The following is a 15554-nucleotide window of genomic DNA, read 5'->3' as shown; positions in this document are numbered from 1 at the left end:
TAAATGATGTTGACGTAACTCTGCAAAAAGTCATTCATAAACCTTTTTAATTTCCATTTGCATTAGAAAGCTAAGTATTTGTTTCTTGGGCTTCAAGAATGTGACAGCTCAAAGTGCTTTAGGCCTTGAAAAATAAATAATTGAACTGATTGAAAGTGATGGGATATCCGTGAACAAATGCCGTGGTCAAGGCTATGACTGCGCCAGCGCAATGAGTAGAGTTTACTCAGGTGTTCAAACGCGCATATCAGACCGAGAGCCTAATGCTTCTCGGGTAGTTCTTTAGTAGTTTTAGGGCTCTATTTAATCTGTAACGATGAAGCGTTACAAATTCCGCGATATAAATGTAAAGGTAGTTTGCGATTGAGAAGAAATATGGAGCGTTTACCGTGAATGCAGTCTCCGCTAACTTTTTAGGGATAGGGGGCAGCATTTTCACTTTGGATGAATAGCGTGCCCAGAGTGAACTGCCTCCTACTCTGTCCCAGATGCTAATATATGCATATTATTATTACTATTGGATATAACACACTCTGGAGTTTCTAAAACTGTTTGAATGATGTCTGTGAGTATAACAGAACTCATATGGCAGGCAAAAACCTGAGAAAAAATCCAAACAGGAAGTGAGAATTCTGAGGCTGGTCGATTTTCAACTCATCGCCTATTGAAATCCCAGTGGGATATGGATCTGTTTGTCAACAGTCTGTAGAACGTTGAATGAAGCTTCTACTGTGATGTGGGGCCGGATAGGAGCTGTTTGAGTCAGTGGTCTGGCAGAGTGCCAGGTCCTGGTCATGCACATTCCACAGTATATCGACTTGCGTTCCATTACTTCTATAGACACAAAGGAATTCTCCGGTAGGAACGTTATTGAATATTTATGATAACAACATCCTAAAGATTGACTCTCTACTTAGTTTGACAAGTTTATTCGACCTGTAATATAACTTTTTGAAGTTTTCGTCCGACGTTCGCCTGGATCTGCGCGAGCATTTGGATATGTGTACTAAACGTGCCAACAAAAGTAGCTACTTGGACATAAATAATGGACATTATCAAACAAAACAACAATTTATTGTGGAACTAGGATTCCTGGGAGTGCATTCTGATGAAGATCATCAAAGGTAAGGGAATATTTATGATGTAATTTCGTATTTCTGTTGACTCCAACATGGCGGAGAAATGTTGTTTATATCTGAGCGCCGTCTCAGATTATTGCATGGTGTGCTTTTTCCGTAAAGTTTTTTAGAAATCTGTAACAGCGGTTGCATTAAGAACAAGTGTATCTTTAATTCTATGTAAAACATGTATCTTTCATCAAAGTTTATGATGAGTATTTCTGTTATTTGATGTGGCTCTTTGCAATTTCTCTGGATATTTTGGAGGCATTCCTGAATATGGCGCCAATGTAAACTGAGATTTTTTTTATATAAATATGCACATTATCGAACAAAACATACATGTATTGTGTAACATGATGTCCTATGAGTGTCATCTGATGAAGATCATCAAAGGTTATTGATTCATTTAATCTCTATTTCTGCTTTTTGTTACTCCTATCTTTGGTTGGGAAAATGGCTGTGTGTTTTTTGGACTTGGCGGTGATCTAACATAATCATATGTTGTGTTATCGCTGTAAAACATTTTTTAAATCGGACACGATGGGTATATTTACAAGATGTTTATCTGTCATTTGCTGTATTTGACTTGTTAATGTGTGAAAGTTACATATTTCAAAAAAATATTTTAGAATTTCCAAAGCTGCCTTTTTCAGCGGAATGTTGTCAGGGGTTACGCTAGCGGAACGTGTGTCCTAGAAAGGCAGCCTTGGTGGCCTTGGTGGCCTTGGTGCAGTCATTTGATTTCTCGCCTGGTTCACCAACTACTTTACAGACAGAGTTCAGTGTATCAAATCGGAGGGCCTGTTGTACGGACCTCTGGCAGTCTCTATGGGGGTGCCACAGGGTTCAATTCTCGGGCCGACTCTCTTCTCTGTATACATCAATGATGTCGCTCTTGCTGCTGGTGATTCTCTGATCCACCTCTACGCAGACAACACCATTCTGTATACTTCTGGCCCTTCTTTGGACACTGTGTTAACTAACCTCCAGACGAGCTTCAATGCCATACAACTCTCCTCCGTGGCCTCCCAACTGCTCTTAAATGCAAATAAAACTAAATGCATGCTCATCAACCGATCGCTGCCCGCCCGTCCAGCATCACTACTCTGGACGGTTCTGACTTAGAATATGTGGACAACTACAAATACCTAGGTGTCTGGTTAGACTGTAAACTCTCCTTCCAGACTCACATTAAGCATCTCCAATCCAAAATGAAATCTAGAATCGGCTTCCAACAAAGCATCCTTCACTCATGCTGCCAAACATATCCTCGTAAAACTGACTATCCTACCAATCCTTGACTTCGGCGATATCATTTACAAAATAGCCTCTAACACTCTACTCAGCAAATTGGATGCAGTCTATCACAATGCCACCCGTTTTGTCACCAAAGCCTCATATGCTACCCACCACTGCGACCTGTATGCTCTCGTTGGCTGGCCCTCGCTTCATATTCGTTGCCAAACCCACTGGCTCCAGGTCATCTATAAATCTTTGCTAGGTAAAGCCCCACCTTATCTCAGCTCACTGGTCACCATAGCAGCACCCACCCGTAGCATGCGCTCTTGCAGGTATATTTCACTGGTCACCCCCAAAGCCAATATCTCCTTTGGCCGCCTTTCCTTCCAGTTCTCTGCTGCCAATGACTGGAATGAACTGCAAATATCACTGAAGCTAGAGACTCATATCTCCCTCACTAACTTTAAGCACCAGCTGTCAGAGCAGCACACAGATCACTGCACCTGTACATAGCCCATCTGTAATTAGCCCATCCAACTACCTCATCCCCATACTGTTTTTTTTTTTTTTTTGCTCCTTTGCACCCCAGTATCTCTACTTGCACATTCATCTTTTGCACATCTATCACTCCAGTGTGTAATTGCTATATTGTAATTATTATATATACTTTTTCTATTGTATTATTGACTGTATGTTTGTTTATTCCATGTGTAACTCTGTGTTGTTGTTTGTGTCACACTGCTTTGCTTTATCTTGGCCAGGTCGCAGTTGTAAATGAGAACTTGTTCTCAACTAGCCTACCTGGTTAAATAAAGGTGAAATTAAAAATAAATTAATAAATATATCACAGTGTCAAGGTATATGAACTAATCGGTCATAGACCAAACAAAGCAATTATCACAACACATACAGTAGGTTGTAATATGGGTATTTTTTTCATGGCTTGGCTTCCCAGGTGATTTTTCCTTCGCACTGCTACTGACTCAGTATAGAAAACAGTCAGGCATGCATCCTGGACCTACAGGCCGTGTTGAAAACATTTGTGCACAAAAATGCAAGGTGACGCAGTCGCATACTGTAGCTACTATCGGCATATACAGTACATTTAAAAAAAGAGAGAGCCAAACACAGACACAGAGAGACCTTTTCTCTAAGAGAAAGAAAGAAAAAAAGTGACACAGAGAAACAGCAATAAGGATTTCAGAAGTCCAGTGGAGTCTCTCAAGTTGGATTTAATTGAATTTACCTTAATTGCAGCCCATTTGTGCATGCTATTAACCAGACAAAACCTTCTGAGTTCAACAATAAATAGTTGGCTAAATGTATCCTAAGTCGATTACTTTTTTCCTCATTGTTAGGCTAATTGATGTGTCATTTCTTTCTAAAGTGTTTATAAATAGCTGCTACATAGCAGCTAAATATGAGAAAACTGAGTTTATTAGGCTACAGAAATAAGTGATGAACTTCACAGGGTGGTGAATATGCCAGTTGATGATCTTGATGCTCCTTTCCAATAAATATCGAGGGTCTTATTCTGGTGACATGATGATCGATGTTTGGCTGCCATTTGACAAATTAAAATAATCTTGCTCTTGTCCATAATAATTTCATAATGTAGGTAGCCTGCCCACACTGTGTCTGTGAGCTGTTAGCTAGAGTGCATGTGCCACGACCCACATTTGCTATATAAGGCAATAGTTTCTGTGACAAAACCATCAGTAGAGCTGGTGTCATACAGAGTATTTTCTTAGTACAAGTAAAGTGACACAGGATGGCCATAACGCTTCATGACAGTGTCATAAAGTGTATTTTCTACATGTTACTAAAAATAAGATGAAAAATATATGACTGTAAAGAATTCATTACAAATGTGTTTTTTCCCCTGCCAATAAGGTTCCTTTCATTTGAAAGTTTGTTTCTGCAGCCTCCCTCAAGGTCTTCACCTCCACACTTGGATCCAGCTGTCACGCCCTGACCGTAGAGAGCGTTTTATGTCTCTATTTTGGTTTGGGCAGGGTGTGATTTGGGTGGGCAGTCTATGTTCTATGTTCTATGATTTTGTATTTCTATGTGTTTGGCCGGGTGTGGTTCTCAATCAGGGACAGCTGTCTATCGTTGTCTCTGATTGAGAACCATACTTAGGTATACTTGGTTCTGATTTTCTGGTGTTTTTACAGTCATTTATGTCCAACAATTTTCTAACAGAAAACTTGGGTGGCTAAATAAAATCTCCCGTGGGCCAAATTCGCACTGTGAGCCGCCAGTTGAGGAACCTTGCTGTACGCTTTCTTGAATTTGTTCTGGATTTGGGGACTGTGAAAATACCCCTGGTGGCATGTCTGGTGGGGTCAGTGTGTGTGTCAGAGCTCTGTGTAAGTTGACTATGCAAACAATGTGGACTTTTCAACACATTCATATTTCTTATAAAAAAAGAAGTGATGCAGTCAGTCTCTCTTCAACTTTTAACCAAGAGAGACTGGCATGCATACTATTTATATTAGCCCTGTTATTACAATGAAGAGCAAGACGTGCTGCTCTGTTCTGGGCCAGCTGCAGCTTAACTAGGTATTTCTTCACAGCACTTGACCACATGACTGGACAATAATCAAGATAAGATAAAACTGGAACCTGGAGAACTGGAACCTGGAGAAAATGCAGAGCATCTCTTTACTATGGACAGACCTCTCCCCATCTTTACAACCATTGTTGTTACCATGACAGTTTACAATCTAAGGTAACACCACGTAATTTAGTCTCTTCAACTTGTTCAACAGCCACACCATTCATTGCCAGATTCAGCTGAGGTCTAGAGCTTAGGGAATGATTAGTAGTTTCAGTGATGTTTATTAACTGGCCACCCATTCTAAAACTGAATGCAACTCCTTGTTAAGGGTTTCAGTGACTTCATTAGCTGTGGTTACTGACACGTACAGTGGGGCAAAAAGTATTTAGTCAGCCACCAATTGTGCAAGTTCTCCCACTTAAAAAGATGAGAGAGGCCTGTAAATTTCCTCATAGGTACACTTCAACTATGACAGACAAAATGAGAAAAAAAATAGGATTTTTAATGAATTTATTTGCAAATTATGGTGGAAAATAAGTATTTGGTCACCTACAAACAAGCAAGATTTCTGGCTCTCACAGACCTGTAAGTTCTTCTTTAAGAGGCTCCTCTGTCCTCCACTCGTTACATGTATTAATGGCACCTGTTTGAACTTGTTATCAGTATAAAAGACACCTGTCCACAACCTCAAACAGTCACACTCCAAACTCCACTATGGCCAAGACCAAAGAGCTGTCAAAGGACACCAGAAACAAAATTGTAGACCTGCACCAGGCTGGGAAGACTGAATCTGCAATAGGTAAGCAGCTTGGTTTGAAGAAATCAACTGTGGGAGCAATTATTAGGAAATGTAAGACATACAAGACCACTGATAATCTCCCTCGATCTGGGGCTCCACGCAAGATCTCACCCCGTGGGGTCAAAATGATCACAAGAACGGTGAGCAAAAATCCCAGAACCACACGGGGGGACCTAGTGAATGACCTGCAGAGAGCTGGGACCAAAGTAACAAAGCCTACCATCAGCAAGCGCATTGAAGATGATACGTGGCTGGGTCTTTCAGCATGACAATGATCCCAAACACACCGCCCGGGCAACAAAGGAGTGGCTTCGTAAGAAGCATTTCAAGGTCCTGGAGTGGGCTAGCCAGTCTTCAGGCTGGGCCAAAATACCAGCAACAGTGTGTGAAAACCTTGTGAAGACTTACAGAAAACGTTTGACCTCTGTCATTGCCAACAAAGGGTATATAACAAAGTATTGAGAAACTTTTGTTATTGACCAAATACTTATTTTCCACCATAATTTGCAAATAAATTCATTAAAAATCCTACAATGTGATTTTCTGGATTTTTTCCCCTCATTTTGTCTGTCATAGTTGAAGTGTACCTATGATGAAAATTACAGGCCTCTCTCATCTTTTTAAGTGGGAGAACTTGCACAATTGGTGGCTGACTAAATACTTTTTTGCCCCACTGTATATGGACACACTGTCACGTTCCTGACCTATTTCTGTTAGTTTTTGTGTGTTAGTTGGTCAGGACGTGAGGTTGGGTGGGCATTCTATGTTTTCTGTTTCTGTGTTGGTTTTGGGTTACCTGGTATGGCTCTTAATTAGAGGCAGGTGTTTGGCGTTCCTCTAATTAAGAGTCATATTTAGGTAGGCGTTGTCACAGTGTTCGTTGTGGGTGATTGTCTCCTATGTCTGTATGTATGTTCGTACCACATGGGACTGTAGCGTTTGTTTGTTTCGTTTCGATGTCGTCCGTTTCCTGTACGTAAGTTTATGTTTAGTTATGTAAGTTTATGTTCAGGTTGCGTCAACGTCGTTTTCTTATTTTGTAGTTTGGAAAGTGTTTGTTTCGTTTCGTGTGCCATCGTAATTTATAATAAAGATGGCTTATTTCCCAAAGCCTGCGTTTTGGTCTGAGGATCCTTCTCTCCTCACCTCATCCGAGGATGAGGAGAGCGACAGCCGTTACAGAATCACCCACCAACACGCTAAGACCAAGCGGCAAGGGAAAACGAAACGGAGTAAGGGACAGGAGAGAAAGGAGCAATGGACATGGGACGATGTTTTGGATGGAAAGGGTTGCTACACTTGGGAGGAGATCCTGGCTGGGAGGGATCGCCTCCCATGGGAACAGGTGGAGGCATTGAGGAGAGCAGAGGCTACCTGGGAGAGGAACCGGAGCTATGAGGGAACGCGTCTGGCACGGAAGCCAAAAAAGCCCGTGAGTAATTCCCAAAAATTTCTTGGGGGGGGGCTAGGAGATAGTGGGCCAAGGGCAGGTAGGAGACCTGCGCCCACTTCCCAGGCTTACCGTGGAGAGCGGGAGTACGGGCAGGCGCCGTGTTACGCAGTAGAGCGCACGGTGTCTCCTGTACGAGTGCATAGCCCAGTGCGGGTTATTCCACCTCCCCGCACTGGTAGGGCTAGATTGAGTATTGAGCCAGGTGTCATGAGGCCGGCTCAACGCGTCTGGTCTCCAGTGCGTCTCCTCGGGCCGGCATACATGGCACCTGCCTTAAGCATGGTTTCCCCGGTTCGCCTACATAGCCCGGTGCGGGTTATTCCACCTCCCCGCACTGGTCGGGCAACCGGGAGTATTCAACCAGGTAAGGTTGGGCAAGCTCAATGCTCAAGAGTGCCAGTACGCCTCCACGGTCCGGTATTTCCGGCACCACCTCCCCGCCCCAGCCTAGTACCTACAGTGTCTACACTACGCACTAGGCTACCAGTGCGTATCCTGAGCCCTGTTCCTCCTCCACGCACTCTCCCTGTAGTGCGTGTATCTAGCCCGGTGCCTCCAGTTCCGGGCCCACGCACTAAGCTACCTGTGCGTCTCCAGAGCCCTGAACCCACTGTATCTTCTCCCCCTACTAATCCTGATGTGCTTGTCCTCAGCCCGGTGTCACCAGTGCCGGTACCACGCATCAGGGATAGAGTAGGCTTTGAGAATACAGTGTGCCCTGTCCCTGCTCCCCGCACTAGTAGGAAGGTGCTTGTCATTAGCACGGTGCCTCCAGTTCCGGCACCACGCACCAGGTCTACAGTGTACCGTATCCGGCCAGAGCCATCCGTCTCCCCAGCGCCATCTGAGCCATCCGTCTCCCCAGCGCCATCTGAGCCATCCGTCTCCCCAGCGCCATCTGAGCCATCCGTCTCCCCAGCGCCATCTGAGCCATCCGTCTCCCCAGCGCCGTCTGAGCCATCCGTCTGCCAGGAGCCTGCAAAGCCGCCCGTCTGCCATGAGCCTGCAAAGCCGCCCGTCTGCCATGAGCCTACAGAGCCGTCAGCCAGACAGGAGCCGCTAGAGCCATCAGCCAGACAGGAGCCGCTAGAGCCGTCAGCCAGACAGGATCTGCCAGAGCCGCCAACCAGACAGGATCTGCCAGAGCCGCCAACCAGACAGGATCTGCCAGAGCCGCCAACCAGACAGGATCTGCCAGAGCCGCCAACCAGACAGGATCTGCCAGAGCCGCCAGCGAGCCATGAGCAGCCAGAGCCGTCAGAGAGCCATGAGCAGCCAGAGCCGTCAGAGAGCCATGAGCAGCCAGAGCCGTCAGAGAGCCATGAGCAGCCAGAGCCGTCAGAGAGCCATGAGCAGCCAGAGCCGTCAGAGAGCCATGAGCAGCCAGAGCCGTCAGAGAGCCATGAGCAGCCAGAGCCGTCAGAGAGCCATGAGCAGCCAGAGCCGTCAGAGAGCCATGAGCGTCGAGAGCCGTCAGCCTGCCATGAGCGTCGAGAGCCGTCAGCCTGCCATGAGCGTCGAGAGCCGTCAGCCTGCCATGAGCGTCGAGAGCCGTCAGCCTGCCATGAGCGTCGAGAGCCGTCAGCCTGCCATGAGCGTCGAGAGCCGTCAGCCTGCCATGAGCGTCGAGAGCCGTCAGCCTGCCATGAGCGTCGAGAGCCGTCAGCCTGCCATGAGCGTCGAGAGTCGTCAGTCAGCCATGAGCTGCCTTTCAGCCTGAAAAGGCTAGATACCCAGAACTGCCCATCAGTCCAGAGCTGTCTCTCTGTCCGGAGCTGCCTTTCAGTCCGGAGTTGCCCCTCTATCCTGATCTCCCTCTCTATCTTTATCTACTTCTATATTCTTATCTATCCCTCTGTCTTGATTTATCTCTCTGTCCCGGTGTTGTCCTTATTAGATATGTTGTTAAGGGGATTTTGTGGGGGTCAAAAGAGGGTGGACATTCTTGGAGGGAGGAAGCTAGGATGGATTATGGTGGGGTGGGAACCGCGCCCGGAGCCTGAGCCACCACCGTGGTTAGATGCCCACCCAGACCCTCCCCTAGACTTTGTGCTGGTGCGTCCGGAGTTCGCACCTTGTGGGGGGGGTACTGTCACGTTCCTGACCTATTTCTGTTAGTTTTTGTGTGTTAGTTGGTCAGGACGTGAGGTTGGGTGGGCATTCTATGTTTTCTGTTTCTGTGTTGGTTTTGGGTTACCTGGTATGGCTCTTAATTAGAGGCAGGTGTTTGGCGTTCCTCTAATTAAGAGTCATATTTAGGTAGGCGTTGTCACAGTGTTCGTTGTGGGTGATTGTCTCCTATGTCTGTATGTATGTTCGTACCACATGGGACTGTAGCGTTTGTTTGTTTCGTTTCGATGTCGTCCGTTTCCTGTACGTAAGTTTATGTTTAGTTATGTAAGTTTATGTTCAGGTTGCGTCAACGTCGTTTTCTTATTTTGTAGTTTGGAAAGTGTTTGTTTCGTTTCGTGTGCCATCGTAATTTATAATAAAGATGGCTTATTTCCCAAAGCCTGCGTTTTGGTCTGAGGATCCTTCTCTCCTCACCTCATCCGAGGATGAGGAGAGCGACAGCCGTTACACACACAGGCTTTGTTTAATCACAGTTGCAGGTCATTGGTAAAAATAGAAAAGAGTAGAAGGCCTAGAGAGCTGCCCTCCGGTACACCACATCCGACATGTTTGACATTAGAGAGGCTTCCATTAAAGAAAACCCTCTGAGTTGTATTAGCTACAGTTGGAGTCGGAAGTTTACATCCACCTTAGCCAAATACATTTAAACTCAGTTTTTCACAATTCCTGACATGTAATCCTAGTAAAAATTCCCTGCCTTAAGTCAGTTAGGATCACCACTTTATTTTAAGAATGTGAAATGTCAGAATAATAGTAGAGAGAATGATTTATCTGAGCTTTTATTTCTTTCATCACATTCCCGGTGGGTCAGAAGATTACATACACTCAATTAGTATTTGGTAGCATTGCCTTTAAATTATTTAACTTGGGTCAAATGTTTCAGGTAGCCTTCCACAAGCTTCCCACAATAAGTTGAGTGAAGCTTGTGACTTTGTTGTCCTTAAGCCATTTTGCAACAACTTTGGAAGTATGCTTGGGGTCATTGTCCATTTGAAAGACCCATTTGCGACCAAGCTTTTACTTCCTGGCTGATGTCTTGAGATGTTGCTTCAATATATCCACATAATTTTTCTTCCTCGTGATGCCATCTATTTTGTGAAGTGCACCAGTTCCTCCTGCAGCAAGCACCCCCACAACATGATGCTGCCACTCCCGTGCTTCACAGTTGGGATGGTGTTCTTCGGCTTGCAAGCCTCCCCCTTTTTCCTCCAAACATAACAATGGTCATTATGGCCAAACAGTTCTATTTTTGTTTTATCAGGCCAGAGGACATTTCTCCAAAAAGTACGATATTTGTCCCCATGTGCAGTTACAAACTGTAGTCTGTCTTTTTATGGTGGTTTTGGAGCAGTGGCTTCTTGCTTGCTGAGCGGTCTTTCAGGTTATGTCGATATAGGACTCGTTTTACTGTGGATATAGATACTTTTGTACCTTTTTCCTCCAGCATCTTCACAAGGTCCTTTGCTGTTGTTCTGTGATTGATTTGCACTTTTCGCACCAAAGTACGTTCATCTCTAGGAGACAGAACGCATCTCCTTCCAGAGCGGTATGATGGCTGTGCGGTCCCATGGTGTTTATACTTGCATACTTTTGTTTGTACAATTTAAGGTGGTACCTTCAGTCATTTGGAAATTGCTCCCAAGGATGAACCAGACTTGTGGAGGTCTACAATGTTTTTCTGAGGTCTTGGCTGATTTCTTTTGATTTTCCCATGATGTCAAGCAAAGAGGCACTGAGTTTGAAGGTGGGCCTTGAAATACAACCACAGGTACACCTCCAATTGACTCAAATGATGTCAATTAGCCTATCAGAAGCTTCTAAAGCCATGACATAATTTTCTGGAATTTTCCAAGCTGTTTAAAGGCACAGTCAACTTGGTTTATGTAAACTTCTGACTCACTGGAATTGTGATACAGTGAATTATAAGTGAAGTAATCTGTCTGGAAATAATTTTTGGAAAAATTACTTGTGTCATGCACAAAGTAGATGTCCTAACCAACTTGCCAAATCTATAGTTTGTTAACAAGAAATGTGTGGAGTGGTTGAAAAACGAGTTTTAATGACTCCAACCTAAGTGAAGGTAAACCTCCGACTTCAACTGTACATAGCTCTGAATCCACGATATGGCAGAGGTTGAAAAGCAATAAAACAAAACTTTTCTCAACAGGTTATGGTCAATGAAATCTAACAGTATAGCTCCCACAATCTTCTTATTATCAATTTCTTTCAACCAATCATCATCATCATCTGTGTCAGTGCAGTACATGTTGAGTGTCCTTTTCTGTAAGCATGCTGAAAGTCTGTTGTCATGTTTGTTTACAGAGAAATAGCATTGTATTTGCTCATACGTGTATGTGACCAATAACATTTTATTTTATTTGATTTGAAAGTTGAATTTGTCTTTCTGCACATGATTTAATTTAAAGTACTCCAAAGTTTTCTTCCATCATTTTTATATCATTGAGCTTTGTTTCTGCTTTTTTTGTTGAGTTTAGTCACAAAATGTCTTCATTTGCAGTTAGTCAGCTAGTCAGTTGTGCAGCCAGACTTATTAGCCACTCATTTTGCCCCATCTCTTTCAACCATACAGTCTTTCAATTCCTCATCAATTCATGGAGCCTGAACAGTTCAAACAGTCAGTTTCTTAACAGATGCATGTTTATCAATAATTGGAAGAAGTAATTTCATAAATTCATCAAGTGCAGCGTCTGGATGCTCCTTTTTAATCACATCAGACCAACAAATATTTTTTTACATAATCCACATAAGAGTCACAGCAAAATCTTTTGTATGATCTTATACACTATTTTGATGAATAAGCAGGCACAGGCAATTTAAATTTTTGTCGCTGGGCTTCTCTTCTTGCTTCTCTTCTTCCAACGTATGAGGCGCGCGCCTGCAGTTAAGAGTTATAATATCTCCTCCTAGTGGTGGCGCCGCTAAGTAATCATGTATATTAAAGAAAAACCACGGAGGACTACAATAATAATGTTGTAACAAACAAACTTTGAATCCAAAATATGGATATTTATAGAATCTATCAACAACCAGAAATACAGTACCCCTTTTTTGGGGGTGACTACCTCATCTCTGTACCCCACACATGCAATTGCCTGTAAGGTCCTTCAGTCAAGCACTGAATTTCAAACACAGATTCAACCATAAAGACCAGGGAGGATTGCTCTTCTTTGCCTCCCAACGAAAGGGCACCTATTTGTAGATGGGTAAAAATAACAAAAGCAGACTTTGAACATCCCTTTGAGTATGCTGAAGTTATTAATTGAACTTTGAATGGTGTATCAATACACCCAGTCACTACAAAGATACAGGTGTCCTTCCTAACACAGTTAACGGTTAGAAAGGAAACCGCTCAGGGATTTCACTATGAGGCCAATAGTGACTTTAAAGTTACAGAGTTTAATGGCTGTGATAGGAGAAAACTGAGGATGGATCAACAATATTGTAGTTACTGCACAATACTAACTCAAATGACATTGTGAAAAGTAGCCTGTACAGAATAAAAATATTCCAAAACATGCATCTATTTGCAATAAGACACTAAAGTAAAACTGCAAAAAAATGGCAAAGAAATGTACTATATGTCCTGAATACAAAGCATTATGTTTGGGGCAAAGCCAACACAACACATCACTGAGTACCACTCTTCATATTTTCAAGCATGGTGTGGCTGCATCATGTTATGAGTATGCTTGTCATTGGCAAGGACTAGGGAGTTTTTTTTAGGACAAAGTGAAACGGAATAGAGCTAAGCACAGGCAAAATCCTTGAAGAAAACCTGCTTCAGTCTGCTTCCCAACAGACACTGTGAGACAAATTCACCTTTCAGCAAGACAATAGCCTAAAACATAAGGCCAAATCTAGACTGGAGTTGTTAACCAAGATGACATTGAATGTTCCTGAGTGGCCTAGTTACAGTTTTGTCTTAAATCGGCTCAAACATCTATGGCAAGACTAGAAAATGTATTTTTAGCAATGATCAACAACCAGCTTGACAGAGCTTGAAGAATTTTTAAAAGAATAATGTGCAAATATTGTACAATCCAGGTGTGCTAGGCTTTTAGAAACTGACACAGAAAGACTCACAGCTGTAATCACTGCCAAAAATGACTCTAACATGTATTGACTCAGGGGTGTGAATACTTATTTCAAAATGTCATTTTAAATACATTTGCAGACATTTCTAAAAACATTTTCACCTTGTCATTATGGGGTATTGTGTGTAGATGGATGAGAAAAACATATATTTAATCCATGTTGAATTTAGGCTGTAACAAAATGTGGAGTAAAAGCGTAAAAAGTAAAAGTCTTGAAGCGCTTTGAGACGATATGAAAAGCACTATATAGTTCAAATGTAATTATTATTATTATCACGTACATGACCTGTCAGTCATAAGTCCCAAAGAGTTTTTTTTGTCCCACTCCTGCATTCATCCCAGTCATCAGCAATAGATCATTGGACTAGCCACATGTTTGACATGTGTACAATTACAATGGTAATAAATTAGCAAATGTTAGGAAATATTATATAACATGGTTTGGTTTGCCTTGTGTGGTAAGATTTGTGGGCTTTGACACTCTTATATAGGTGTCAGAACCAGACAAAATATTGCAATATATGCCACAACGCATCTAAATATATGTGTCATGACAGTGTTATGACAATGTTATGACAGGTTATATCAGTTATGACATGGTTATGACCGTGCCATAACGTGTTATGACGCTAGGTGTCAAATAAAGTGTTACCAAAAGTTTTTAACATGTGAAAACACGAATTTCACATGTGAGGTGAAAACATAATGTTCTTCTCACGTGAAAAGGTGGTGTTAACATAACTCTAAATGTAATACATGTGAAAATATGGTTTCACATGAAATGTAATCTCAAATTGTGAAATCAGTAATTTCACATGCGAAAATGTGATTTCATGTTTCAAAATGCGATTTTCACATATGAAACTGAAAATTTTATGTGTTTTCTAGGGCAACTCCTAACTCTAAACCAACCCCTAAACCTAATTCTAACCCTAAACCTAACTTCTAAACCTAAAATAGACTTTGTCCTCTTGGGTACCTGGGAAATGTCCCCACCAGGAAGAATTTTCCTTGTTTTACTATCCTTGTGGGGACTTGTGGGGATTGCCAGTACCCACAAGGATAGTAACACACAGACACACACACACACACACACACACACACACACACACACACACGCATACAAACTTGTACAGTATGTGTTGTACAGTATGTGTTAAGTACAACTTGTACACTTACTACAATAACTATTTGAGTTATTTGCTTTTTCTTTGTCTAATTTGCATGCCTTATGCAAGTTATTCCTTATAGCAGAAGAATTCCACTGAAGCAGGCAAAGGGCTTGGGAAGCATTGGACCTCCAGTTGACATGTGTTGTCTGTCCAAGTTTGTGCATATGTTTCCATGTTTGTGCATGTGTTTGTGTATTGGTGTGTACGCGTGTGTGTAGTCTTTGTGGGTTCTTAGAAATAGTCTGTCAGGGCTTGTCAGTGGCTGCCCATCCCCCAGCCCTCACCCTGTACAGCCCTCACAGAATGTGCCCTCTTGGCCTCTGGGTCTGACCTTTGTGACATCATGTTTCACTCCCAGTGCACTATTCTGCTAGCACTCAGTATCAGTGCTAGATCTATGTAGGGGGAGAGATGGCTAAGATGGGCATAGCCCCTGAGTGTGTCTGCGGCGTGCAAACATCAAGACAATGTAAAAGTGTGACTTTTTATATTATTTTGTGTGTGTGTGTATGAGTGTTAACATGATACACATGTTTATGTGTAGCAGTATATGTGTTTGTGTGTGTGTGTGTGTGTATGTTTTGTGGCAAAGAAGGGGGCCGAGTGATAAATGGCAGATATGTGAGGGCAGAACTAATAAACGGGCTCTGCCCTCTCACTAAGGGGTGGCCAGATGGTGAACTACAAAGCACAAAATGTCCGACCACCAAAATGCTACAATCCTCAGAAGCAAGGGGAACGCTCGCAAGGTGGGGCTGACCCACATATATAAGGGGTCAAGCCACACCAGGAAGAGGGGGAGAGAAAGAATCTGTGGACCTGTGGATTTACCGTGTATTACCTGGACTGTTTGGACTTACCTGTTGGCTGTTTTGGACCCTGATCTACCGAGAACACGATTTGTGTACCAAACCCTGCTATCCTCGATCGACCACGCCTGCGGCCTGGGGCGGTTCAGG

Source organism: Salvelinus alpinus, chromosome 30 (genome assembly GCF_045679555.1).
Source record: "Salvelinus alpinus chromosome 30, SLU_Salpinus.1, whole genome shotgun sequence".
Taxonomy (NCBI): domain Eukaryota; kingdom Metazoa; phylum Chordata; class Actinopteri; order Salmoniformes; family Salmonidae; genus Salvelinus; species Salvelinus alpinus.
Note: the sequence above shows the minus strand (reverse complement) of the source record.